At 38.4% G+C, this 13,446-nt stretch overlaps 2 long non-coding RNA genes across 2 annotated transcripts in view; both read left to right on the top strand.

The window, feature by feature from the left end:
- The first annotated feature begins 7,222 nt into the window (after nt 1–7,222).
- LOC141350025 (uncharacterized) overlaps nt 7,223–13,446 on the top strand; it is a 341,096-nt gene continuing 334,872 nt past the window's right edge. Inside the window, exon 1 of the long non-coding RNA XR_012357897.1 lies at nt 7,223–7,302. This is a non-coding gene — a long non-coding RNA (uncharacterized lncRNA). The remainder of the gene's footprint in view (nt 7,303–13,446) is intronic.
- Nucleotides 10,298–10,845, top strand: LOC129421898 (uncharacterized). The gene is made up of 2 exons (XR_008637205.2): nt 10,298–10,383; nt 10,580–10,845. It is a non-coding gene; the product is annotated as an uncharacterized lncRNA (long non-coding RNA).

Here is a 13,446-nt window from a genome sequence, read left to right as displayed (position 1 = left end):
CAATGTGTTATGCGTTTATTGCGTTTTGGAACCAAACTCTTCATTTATAGACAAAAAATTTCCTGGAAGGCATTTTGTGAAACTTTAGTAAAAATCACAAAAAAAATGCTGGCGGGCAACTTTTCAAAAAAATGGCTGGCGGGGAAGAGAGTTCAATTTGTTATGCTATATATCATTACAAGGTCAAAGCGTATATATGCATATTTTAACATGTACATGCATAGCATCACTTCATACCTTTATAAATAAAAGTCAAATCGAAATGATCTTGTGCTGCTCAAGTGTTCTCAATATAATATCCATTTACAGTTGTAGTCCATAAACATGATGCAAAAGAGAAATATTGACATATTCATTCCATCAGATTTTGTTCAAAATAATCCTCCTTTATTAATGTTTCCAACGAAGTGCGCATGCAGTGCTGTGATACTATAGAAAAGGCGCACAAAATCTGATCTATGATTGTTACGTGAAAAATGAGCCCATATACACAGGATTCATTTTTTACAAACATAAAGCACCTGCTAAATGAATAAATGTAAATGCCTCGCAAGTCCTCAATCACGGGTCAAATCAAAGATAAGATCGGCAGGATATACAAATCCATCTTTTAACATCAGTAAATAGCACAGATTAACTACGTCACCTTTATTTTTTCCAGCAGTGGATCTCATACTGTCCACCCAGACATCTGTAAGCAGCTTATGTCATGTAGTGCATGATGGGAAATCCTTTGGTATCGAATATTTAAAGAGGTTCATAACAAATGTTCATTCACTTGTGTGAGGATAGAGGGCATCTATTCCCATCAATTAAAACCCAATACAAGTGAATAAAACATGCAGTGCACATGCAGGGGTATTCATTTGTCGCGCCATATAATCAATACTACATTACACTGTATGTTGACTACAAAGCACTATCTACACAATAAAACATTTTCTCATCCAGACATGTGTTATCTACAGCAGCAGCAGCACAATGGATTTTTTCCTAATGTACGGAGTGCTGCAGTGGCGAGCATAACCACTGTTCATAATAAATTGTTTTTAAATAAAGTCCAACAGCACATTGAGATGACAGACAGGTGCTTTACATAATTTTAAAGTTGAAGGGACATTCCACTTTTTTGAAAATATGCTCATCCTTCAATTCCCCTAGAGTTAAACATTTAAATTTTATCGTTTTGGAATCCATTCAGCCGATCTCCGGGCCTGGTGGGACAACTTTTAGGATAGCTTAGCATAATCCACTGAATCTGATTAGACCATTAGCATCGAGCTAAAAAATAACTGAAGAGTTTCGATATTTAAAACTTGACTCTTCCGTAGCTACATCGTGTTCTAAGACTGACAGAAAATTTTAAGTTGTGACTCTCTAGGCAGATATGGCTAGGAACTACTCTCATTCTGGAGTAATAATCAAGGACTTTGCTGCCATACCATGGCTGCATTAGGCGCAATGATATTATGCAGCGCTCCTTGGTTACTTTCAATAGCAGAGGACTATTTTCGGGCACTGCGTAATAGCATTGCGCTTCCTGCAGCCATGGTACACCAGCAAAGTCCTTGATTATTATGCCGGAATGAGCATGATGCTAATGGTCTAATCAGATTCAATGGATTATGCTAAGCTATGCTAAAAGTGGTACCGCCAGACCCGGAGATTGGCAGAATGGATTCCAAAACGGTAAAAATTAAGTGTTTAACTCTAGGGGAGCTGGAAAATGAACCAATTTTCAAAAAAAAGTGTAGTGTCCCTCTAAGCAAAGTTTAGAAAGTGCCGGATTTATGTACGTGATTTTGGACACATACCTGTGCTGGTATGTCCAGCAGAGACCATTTACACATTATAAAATCTCTTTTACTGAAACACTAAAACAATTACTAAACGACAAAGCACATTTTTATTAAATCGAAATAGACGTAAGCTAATTATTTGCACGCATTAGAATACATCCAGTTCAGTTTAGGCTAGTAGTTCATTAGTCAATACATAGCCAAATGTAAAAAAATCTCAGCAACATCAAAAACTTGAAGAGTATATTAAAAAAGAAAGTCTGTTATCAACAAGGAATGTGAGGTAAGCACTGCACATCATTACTATTCTCAGCCTGCCCTGACCACACCACGGGCATCAGAAGCTAAGCATCATACACAAAGATTAACTCTTACTGATAGCTCTGCATTCATTTTATTGAACCCCTGCAGAACATCCCGCAATGGAATTTGGCAGGGACCGCTTTTGCTTCAGCAAACCTGATCAAAATATCAGAGACCTCTGCATGAGTTAAGCGATTTGGAGTTGTCAGCAGGAGTTTAATGAGGGTCTGCTTCTCCAGACAGATGAGAAATGGAGAGGTTTATCTGAGGGAAGGCTTAGTGCTCACCCGTCAGATGCGTCTGTCTACCGCCTTTACAAAATAAAAAGACAGACAGCCTTATCTTAGGTCACAATGACTGGAAAAATATATCAAGTGGCTTATCAGGACATGAAGGGTCAGCAGAACATATCGACACAATCGTGCTCAGACGTCGATCCTTAAATGTAATCCAGGATCGACATGTTCCTGTGCAAAAACATAATGGGGTAACATACTGAGGTGCATAATTGCCACAGTCTTTAAAAGGTGGAAAAAATAAGCTTAATTCCTAGAATTGGTCAATTTTAAGATCCCTTGAGCTGATCTGAGAATTTGACCCCCTGTTGCTTCATCATCCAACTAGTTGTGAATCCAAAGGCCGTGAAAATATGAGCTACAGTATCTGTACTTATCTGAACTTATTCACATCACTGCTGAGAAAGTTTCGGGTGTAATTTTGGGTAAGATCAAAGCACAAGGTACTTCTGATTACAGGTCCCACTTCAGACATCATCTACAAGGACCAGGTGGCTCTGATCTTCAGCTAAAGTACATCCAGCAGGAAATGAATGAACTTGTTTATTGCAGAACACATGGACAATGTGCTCACCTTGGTTCTAAGAGAACATACAGTAGCATCGAGCTAATGGATTGCCACGGCCAACGTTATAACAATGCTAGTAACATGATCGAAACATATTCATGCCTACAGGCCAGAACTAGGAATGCAAATCTTTTGTTCCTCTCCTTTACTGATTTTAGGCCCATTTCTATTTCTACCCCTTACCCCTACACTTTCCCCTACCTTTCTTTAGTGCATCCACATGAAGGCTAAGTATGTCTCAATTATTTTTTAGTTGCAGGGGTAGGGGAAGGGCCAGATAGCCCTTCAAACTAAGATTTTTGGGATCTCTCTTCAATCAAAGTTGTAAGAAATTTCCAACATGCTGCTCATGCATGTATTATTTTCACATTAAAACATTTTAATGTCAGAACAATCATTTGTTTTATGTTCCATACAATCTTGTGTTCATATTTATGGTCATGCAATTTAAAGAAACGTTTGCAAAATAGCACTACTGTAGTTTGCTAACATACGGCATTAAATGTAATAAAGTTGCTGTAAGTGGAACTAGCCATCTGGAGCACCGGAAGTTTTCCCCGGTGTACCACCTCCAAAATGCTCTGATCGCGTCCCAGTTCCCCGGTTTGATCGCGTTCCTGTGGTGGCACACCAGGGGAAAACTCCTACTACAGCGATTGCGAACAGTCCAGAGAAACCGGAACCTGAATAGTCGGAAAGGAAGACGACCCGGACTCACCAACGGAGGGGTATGTTGGGGGCTGCTTTTGCCAAAAAGCCCAGGGCCACTTTTTTGCTTTAATCCACTAAAGGTATGACTACAGGTGACGACAGCATAATAAACATTGCATCTACTTTGACGTAGGACGTATGATGATGTATGACGGTGTATTACTGATGTTCCATTTCTTAAGTTAATTTTTTAAACCCTTCCCCTCCACTCTGTTTTAAGGGGAATGGGTGAATGGTAGGCGTAGAAAATAGTATTGGGATTGTGCCTTAATGAGGTCAGTTTTGGTGGTTATCTGTCCCGTTCAAATGTTGTACAGTGGGAATGTTCATGTTGCTCCTATGGAAATGTGAACTTTGATGCTGCTTTTGCCACTGGATGGTCAGCAGGAGCTGATGCAGTAAAAGTTTTCAGAGAGCCGCAAAGCATTCAAGGAAGCCCTGGAGAGAATCAAAAATGATGACGCAAATACAAAAACAGTAGCTTTTTATGGTTATAGAAACTGCAATTTTAATTGTGTTTTAGGCCTTGTGCTATAAGAGGGTCACTGCAATAGGTCAAGCGAAGTGTTGCCCTAGGCCTTTGCACTATCTATGTTTTTGAAAAGCGGTGATGGTTGTCATCTGTGAGGTCACGAGAGGGACATTTTTGTGGAAACCTATTACACCATATCTGACTAAAGGGAAGATGTGTTCAGTAAGTTCATTCAATCAATGAAATTTTCTTTCACGGCATATACTACAAGCCTGTTCGTTCCCGTTCATGTCAGCCTTTTAAGGTCGAACAATGTAACTGACTGTCAAACGCTTTACAAACCAGGGAATAGTCAGTGCAGAACAATTTGTTCACTTGAAAGATTTGTTCAAAAATACAGAGTGGTTCATAAACCAATATACCAACACTTTGCAATTTACCAAAGGGGAAATGGTGCATCGTGCCCTTTAGCTGTAATTCCATTGAAAGTGGAAGTTACCTTTCTCATGTGTGCAATCCTCTCACAATGTGTATTAGCAAAGACAAAGTGCTACATTCGTTCATTGTTGGTAATCTGGTCCCATGTGAGAAAATGTGTTTGATTTAGTTGGACATAAAAACCTATTGTGTGGACTTTACAATGAACAGGCTTGACAGATGGAGTTCGCTGGGCCTGTTGAGGCTCTGGGACAATCGTTGGCATCTTTCATTTGAAACACAACTGTACTGTATGTTGTCTTTTGTGTGTTGTCTGTTGTGTTTGACCCTAATTATGCATTCCCCCCTGTTTTTCCCACACAAAATCGGATTATACAGGGGAGTGCCCTTTTCCTGCCATCTGCCAATATTTACCATGGCATCACACTGTTTTCTAGAAGTTTTGCCAATTCTTACTGTGAACAAATTTTTCATGTCAAACGCAAGCCAATGTGTGGGTTGAGCATTTGTATTGTAGATCTTAAAGAAAATTAGCTTCTGTTTCCCTTGTTACTAAACTTGGGATCCAAAGAACAAACATTTTCCCTCAACATATCTACATATCTGGGAGGTGCTGTTTCACGAGTACAAAAAGTAAATTTTTGAAACTATTTGAAAGTGGAAATGCAACACTATGGAGTGGTTTCTCGGATTAGTTTAAGCCAGGACTACGCCTTAGTTTACTTAGAAAATATACTAATATCATTACTTGTGTGCATTTTGAGGCAAAGCAAAGGGCACTGGTGTATTTTAAAGCTCACGTAACACACACTGTTTCTGCATTTCTGATGTTAATCTGGAGTACCTATAGAGTAGTACGACATCCTTTATATCTCCGAAGAGTCTTTAGTTTAATCAGATTTATAAAAGTAAAATTAGCTTTACCGAATCTTTCCGATAACATACGAAAAAATTAAGAAGGAGGAGTTATACCGCGGGAGGAGCGAGTACGAGTCATGCAACACTATACAACACTGTTTTAACTTATGATTCACTACATGTTCGTGTCATTTAAATAATATGTACGCGACTATTTCCAACATAAGACAGAAGTCTTACTTACCGCGTGCAACTCGTCATGACCCGGTTGGGAAAATCCACCGCATCAAACACACATGCAAAACTCTGCTGCTACCCCGGATAATAAACTATATCCATTGTTTCCATAAGGCTGGATGTCTTCTCCTTACATCCAAAAACACACTTCTTCTTTCGTGCCATTGTTGACTTTTGAAATTAAACAAAGCTGAGTGGCGTGATAAGCTGTTAGCAGCTCTAGCATCTCCCACTGATGCGGGGTTTCCGGGGGAAGTTTTCCGGGGGAAGCCCATATAAAGAAGTGATACGTATCGAAAACCCCTGAAACGTCAGTTAGAACTGTAATCGAAAAAAACTTGCCGAAACTTGTACGAACCCTGGCAAAGTGCATTCGGCACAGAAATACTCTGTAACACGTCCAGCTGCTGTTTTGACACTTTGCCTACGTTTAGCATGAGGAAACAACTATTAAGTCAGAATGCTTGAAATACCATTAAACCACCCCTTTAAGATATGTCAATGCAAATTGTTTTCAGTTTGGACAGCTCTTACATTTATTTTAGTTTAGGACTAGTCTAATCCTTGTCTGGGAAACCACCCCTACATGTATGTATCACATTTTATCACCTGAATGAAATGTTCTAGCAGACCAATCACAGCCCTTACGGTATGCATAGAACTGACACATTGTTACATTTTTGGGGAGGTGCATGTTAGGCTGTGGTACAAATTACGCAACTATGCTTAGGGTACGCTGTAAACTTGATGCAGAAGGTTAAATTTGGCTATGGGCTGTTTGCAGCAACGTGATAAGTACCCCTGTGGTGAAAATTAGGGGTGGGCCGATCTGATATTCAGTATCGATATTAGTCCAATACTGGCGAAAGTGGTCGATTGCATATTCTAGAAGTTGGGGAGTACAATCCAATCCAATACCGACACGGACCTTGTCATGGCAACCTGCGGTATAGCGCGATTTTTTAAATAAAAATGTAAACATTTAAATAAAATGAAGCAGCATTGTTCAATGTTTCATTGAGTTTTAAATTTACACAGTCATTTGTTGCACAATAAAACATTTGAGTTCTGTAGCTCAGTTTAAGCTTTCTCTACAGCTAACAAATGTGCTATTTGCAGTTTAATTGATTAAAAGGTCGATAGAATTGGTATTGGATCAGAATCGGTATCGACAGATACTCAAGGTTGTGGTATCGACATCGGTATCAAACATGAAAAAGTGTTATCGGGCCAGCCCTAGTGAAAATCATGTTTTTATTGTTGCTTTTATGTCATACAGAATCTTATATTATTATTTATATGTGATGTTATGCTTTAAGACGAACCATGTGCAAATTCATAATTTAACTCCAGTATTGGAGTATTTTCTCCATAAAAGTTTAGTTTTCCAAAGACCTCACAGTTAAATGAGTGGATAACTATAACTATTATGTATGGATGCTGCATAAACTCCCTGCATTGTAGAGCTGAAATGATTGCAGCACTGCTGCTTCAGCTCTACTTCTGTGATGCTCACGCGTGCAATGTGAATGATCTATCCCAGGGGTGGTGAACGTCGGTCCTGGAGAGCCGCAGTCCTGCAGAGTTTAGCTCCAGCTCTAATCAAACACACCTGAACAGGTAATCAAGGTCTAAAGAGTTACTAGAAACCTTCAGACAGGTGAGGTTTAATCAGGGTTGGAGCTAAAAACTGCAGGGCTGTGGTTCTCCAGGACCAACGTTCGCCACCCCTGATCTAAACCAAGGGTCTCTAACCCTGCTCCTGAAGAGGTACCGTCCTGCTGATTTCAGCTCCAACCCCAATCAAACACAGCTTAAGCAGCTAATTAAGGTGTTCAGGGTTGCTTGATAATTACAGACAGATGTGTCTGAGCATCACCTTTTAAATCAGCTCTAAAACATTTGTGCTAGCGCGCAATTCATGATGTTTTGAGAAACTGGACTTAGCAATTGTAAGGGTGGATTCACTACAGTGGTTCAGTCTGTAGGAACGCCAAAATGACTGAGAAATGTTAACAGCAAGATATTATAAAACTGTGTATTTCTGGTCAATTATCACCCTTCTGCAACCTATACCAACGACGGAAATAAGTGCAGTTATAATAGCAAAATATGTGGGAGAGCATTGCTAGAATATAAATATATTGAATTGCAATATGGAGCGTTTAAGTATTAACATTAAATCAAAACTAAACAACAGATTTGTAAATGAAAAGGTTTAATAACAGTACTGACTTAAAGTTACAATTGAAATGGTTACACTATAAATGCATGAAATGGTACTTAATACAAACAATTAACTGTTTCCAATGTATGTGTGATATTACCTGATAAGATAGAGAAAGAAAGAAAGTTTAGAAGAAAGAGAATGACCATTAAGAACTGGAATCTAGGCCTAAAGGCCTAAACCCAAGAACTCAGGTAAAGAAGAAAAGCAGAGGGCAGAAAGCAAATGGCAAATGCCAAAAGGCAAAAGCCCAGATCTCATGAAAACCAAGACCTATATTCTCTTTCCCTTGACCATGTGACTAAACCTAACATCATACATTCAAACTGACCAATCAGAAGACCACACCTTTAACCCCCACTGTATTGAATAAACAGCTGTGACAATAGTCTGTTATCACTATCAGTAGGCACAGGAATCCAGATGGTACAGTATGGAAAAGGGGGTTGTGACGAAGTAATAAATCCCTACACAATCATGTGTCTGAAACTGCAGAGCATTAGAGATGCGCGGTTGGCGGTTACAGCCGCGGACTCCGCGGATAAACCGCGGATCGGGCGGATGACGTGACGAAAAATAATATTTTAATTAAATTCGGGCGGGTGGCGGATCGACTGCTTGTTATTAGCTTTGTTCTTCAAAGCATACGACCTTAAAGGTGAGCATTATGTCTATCAAGGTGGCAGGCTCAGAAGTTCGCGAAGAGCTGAAATGAGACGGTCTAGCCTTCAGAGGACCCATAATTTGGGTCACCTGTTGCACGCGCCCCCAGTAGCGCCCATCGCGCCTGTCAGCAATAAATGACTTATTAAAATAAATATGTAATCAGAAAAATATGAATTTATTTTAGAAAATATGACACATTGATGTAGATTAAACTATTCAACAACAGTATATCAAATAATCAACCTTAGAAATATACGCAACATAAACCGAATAATATTAACACAAAACATAACTTATAATACTAAAACAGTGACAAGAAAAAGTTTTCTAAATACACTTTTATTTAATAAAGGCTTTAATTGTTTGGGATAGCCTCGGCATGTTAAGGATCCATTCGTTCTATCATTAACAGCGCAGAGAAATGAGGACGCATTTTGACACAGCTCTTATCAACGCCGGCGAAGGAGGTACGTGGCAAACTCAAAAAAATGAAAATTAAAAACAAAGGAAATAAAAGGTCAGAAAAGGGTTGCCTGGAATAAGTTTTACAAAGTGGTAAATCAGGAGGATGACACTAGCGATATGTAATTTGTGCGTTTAATTTAGGCTATTTATTTATTTTTGTCCCATGTCATGTGCGCCGATCCGAGATGATTTAAAAAGAAAGCATTCAAGTGAACAGTACTAAACGAACTTGAAGCAAAAATAAATTTCAGCAAATGCAAACTTCAATCAAACATAGTAAGAGGTGAAGTATAGCTTTAGCCTACAGAAATGCTTATTGCATTAATTTTTAAATGTGTGCGAGGTCCGTGCACGTCCTTCGCTAGCTAAACGAGCATTAAATATTAATGACGTTGAGTTTATTGTTTTTATTAATTTATATTCACAAAACTTATCAACAAAACATCGATTAAAATTAAGAGACAAATTATCTGAAACGAAATTCATTTTAAAGTAGAAAACAAAACTTAAATTAAACTCGAAAATAATGTCTGACCCATTACAATTCTCCCTTCATATTGGCCTTTACAACGCCATATATGGCGTTTAAAATTACAGTCTATCTTTCGTAATAAGCTAACTAAAATTAAACAAAACATAAACACATTACAACAATATTCAAACCCAACAATACTCAAACATAAATATAAAATAGACATTATGATACATGTTTAAACAATCCGATATAGCATTTATAATAGCTGGTTGGTAGATGTTTACTATTTTTGTCAAAACCTCCGTTGCAAACCTCCATCTACCTGAATAAAATAATTTTTACTTTGAAAATGATGCGCTGTCACGTTAACACCAGCTGTTTGTTTACATAAGACTCTATCTACATTTACACTAAGCGCACGTCTGATTTCTTAAACTAAAACAGGGTCTGCAGCCTTGACGAACGAATCCGTTTATGAGGGTCGAAAACGGTGATGTAGATGAAAGCCGTAAACGTAGCAAAAGTAACGCATTTTAAAGGATAAACGCAGTAATGTAAACATAGCCTGAGTTCACTGCTTATATTCTAGGGCTTTCTAGTCTCGCGGCTGTCATCAGCAGCGGCTGTCATCAGCAGTGCCTTGCATCGCCCAGTCAGCGGATGGCGGGCGGGTGCGGTTTTGAAAACTGGTCAGAAACGTTGGTGCGGATGGATGGCGGACGGATGATGAGTTTTGTGATGCGGTTGCGGATGAAATAAAAGCCCATCCGCGCATCTCTGCAGAGCATGTAGCATCTATGTACTTAAGGTCTGAGATAGTGCGAAAGAATGGAGGTGGGGACTAATCTGCATATTCATACAAAATGAGGTAAGTGTAGATTGTAGAGTTACATTTAAGCTGATTTAAAGCATGAAGAAATTTCTGTCGAAGAAAAAACTTTTATATATGCTATTATGATGTTAAAAAATGAGTTGTAAGTGATAAAACTATCCACTACAGAGGGACTTTAAATCTGTTCATGTTATGATAATTTTACAGAGAGTCTCTCTTTCATGTTTTACAGGCTGAGGTCCAGCAGTAAAATGTTCCTGATATGATGTCAAAGAGAGCGGCCCTCATAGGTGAACAGGAATTCAGACTGAAACAGACTTCACTATGAAATATAGATATCTCCTTAGATGAACCAAGTGTAATATTCCTGCACTCATAAATGTTCTCTGCTAATGTATAACCTCATTTTTCAGTTTGCTGTCATCTGAACCCCAAGCTACACTAAAAAAGATGTAACCTCAGACGCTTCAAATAAATATTCTTCATCATGGTGAACAACTAAGTGACATTTACTACGTTATGTGCCATTTCTTAAGCACAGACTCGAATCATATCCTGTCTGTTCTACTATAATATAGCCACAAGTTTCATAATGTCAAGTAATTTATCAATCAGCTATGTTAGCATGATGATATACGTAGATATGAGGAGAAATTACAAAGTGGAACTAAATAAAGTAATATTTTTTTCTAATGCATACCATTATATGCCACTGTAGGTCTTTGCTGAACTGGAGGGAGTCCAGAACAGGCAGTGGCAGAAATAATAAACTGTGGTTTATTACAGCCACTGAAACTGCAAAAAAACAAATAAAATTTGTAATATCTTCAACGCACAAATGAAGGGACACAGTTAATAACTTCAACAAGAAGTAACCAGGCCACTGATGGTCATAAAGCCAAGCAATAATAAAAGAAAAAAGCAGTCAGTCGCTAAATTAAAAACCTCTGTGAAACTTTTAAACTCTCTTCTAACATTCCACCCTCGGATCAAATCACAACAAGATGCAAGATGTTACAGAACAAGCAATGCAAATAATATCCTGCAGGACCTGAATACGACCCGGATGTGGCAGTGACAGTTTTTTAATTTTTACATTCTGACTTTCATTATTACAATGTTTGCAACAATCCAATTTCTTGTCAAAAGATAGAAGTGGAGGTCTTTGCCAAAAAAGCTTGCCTTGCCAGAGGGTTCTCAAGATTCAAGATTTTTATTTGTCACATACACAACTATATGCATATACAACCTGTAGTAAAATGTAAGTCTGGTATACACTTTTAGACTGTGCAGCTAAAATTTTTAAAAATATAGAAAATACCTGTATATACAACATATACAATTTAGTCAGGGGTGTCAGACATACGGCCGAACATGGCCCACAACTGTGTCCAATACGGCCCGCATGATGATTAATTATTTAATATTAAATACATATTCAGGTGGGATGCGGCAGTTGTGTGTGTCTAGTTTAAATAGGACACATGCGGAAAGCAGCAAAACGTGGATGGTTTCACAGGTGGAGCAAAGACGGACCACGTCCTTGTGCACCCAAACTTTCTGATGTTTCCACGGGCATGGCTCTAGTCTTCATGGCAGACGGCAAAAAAAGCGGCAGCCACGCAGTGGTTCCACCATGTACCGTGTATGAAATAGCCACAATTTTTTTTGCCTTAAGCCGAACAGCAGTGGGTTTTAGTTTAGTTTCTTTTAAATGTCGTGGTTTGTCAGGTGAAAATGCTGGTATAGCAACTGCCCCAAAACTGGTGATGTTAATCCAGTGGTCTAAAAAATGTAAGGAGGCATGATTTGAAAGTATAATCCCTGTGTTTATGACTTCAAACTGTTAAATATTCCAAAGAAAAGTTCATGATTTATGAATGATTTGGGTGTTATTATGCAATACATAAAGGATAAGGTATAAGCATAAGGCATACTTATAAATTAAGGCTTTTCAAATCGAAGACCAGTGGGGTTTTACAGATGTAAAGTAGGACTTATTAAAGTTAGTTTTCACAGAGCCATGTGTTTCTCTACTTTTCTTGCAAATGCATTTGTAGTGTGTTTAGTTAATATTAACAGAATTATTAACAACTAAGTTTTGTAAAGGTAATCCACCCCTCACATTGTGACGTTATTTACTACCCGGCCCTCAACCTAAAATGAGGTTGACACCTCTAAACTAGGTTAAGGCAAAAATAAGGGAATCATAAGAAATTAAAGGAAAAAGTTAGAAAAAAATAGTTAAGAGAAAAAAACTAAACAAATCTCAATTAAGAGAACAGAGATTATGGTAGTATTGTAGATAGAACTTGAAAAAAAATGACACTGTACAAAAAGTAAAGTACAGGTGCAGTGAACCAGTGAATAACATAACATTAGACCACCAGAGTCCTAAGGGTGCGGGATGTGTCCATATTAAAGAGCACCTATTACATTGCTTAACAGAACGTTGTGATTGGTCTGAATCCCTCTTACATCAGCCGGAAATGTGACACTCCTTACTATGTATTGAAGATAAGCTCACAATGCAATGCTGACAGTTAATATCGTCTTTACTAGGCGTGTCAACAATAATCGATTCGGCAATGCATCGCAATGCGCACATGTACGATTCAGCATCGATGCAGCAAAGTGCCATAATCGATTATGTCACTGTTTATTTTGATTATGTCACTGTTTATTTTCTGGCCTCGAGCAGACAATAAAGTTGTGAAGTTTCAATTACTTCCGGGGGCATAACAACAACAATCAAGATGGCTGAGGCGGAGAGAGATGACAGTGATAGACAGGGTAAACAAAAACACACGCTTTTCCATGGAAAGTGGACATATGGGCACATTTCGGATTATACGAAGTTAATGGGAAACTAGACAAGACTTAAGCTGTCTGTAAATTCTCATCTCAGGTATATAATTGTCATTGTCTTAAAGCTGCTAAGCTTCCGTTTTTGTTGAGAATAGTTGCACTTGACTGATTAAAAATTTGCCTTGTTGTGTAGGCCCTACAGTAGAATTCTGATGCATTACAATGCATCGTAGAATCGAATTGAATTGAATCGTTACCTGGTGAATCGTAATTGAATCGAATTGTGAGGGC

This window comes from Misgurnus anguillicaudatus, chromosome 16, assembly GCF_027580225.2.
Source record: "Misgurnus anguillicaudatus chromosome 16, ASM2758022v2, whole genome shotgun sequence".
Classification (NCBI taxonomy): Eukaryota; Metazoa; Chordata; class Actinopteri; order Cypriniformes; family Cobitidae; genus Misgurnus; species Misgurnus anguillicaudatus.
This window is presented reverse-complemented; position numbering and strand designations above follow the sequence as displayed.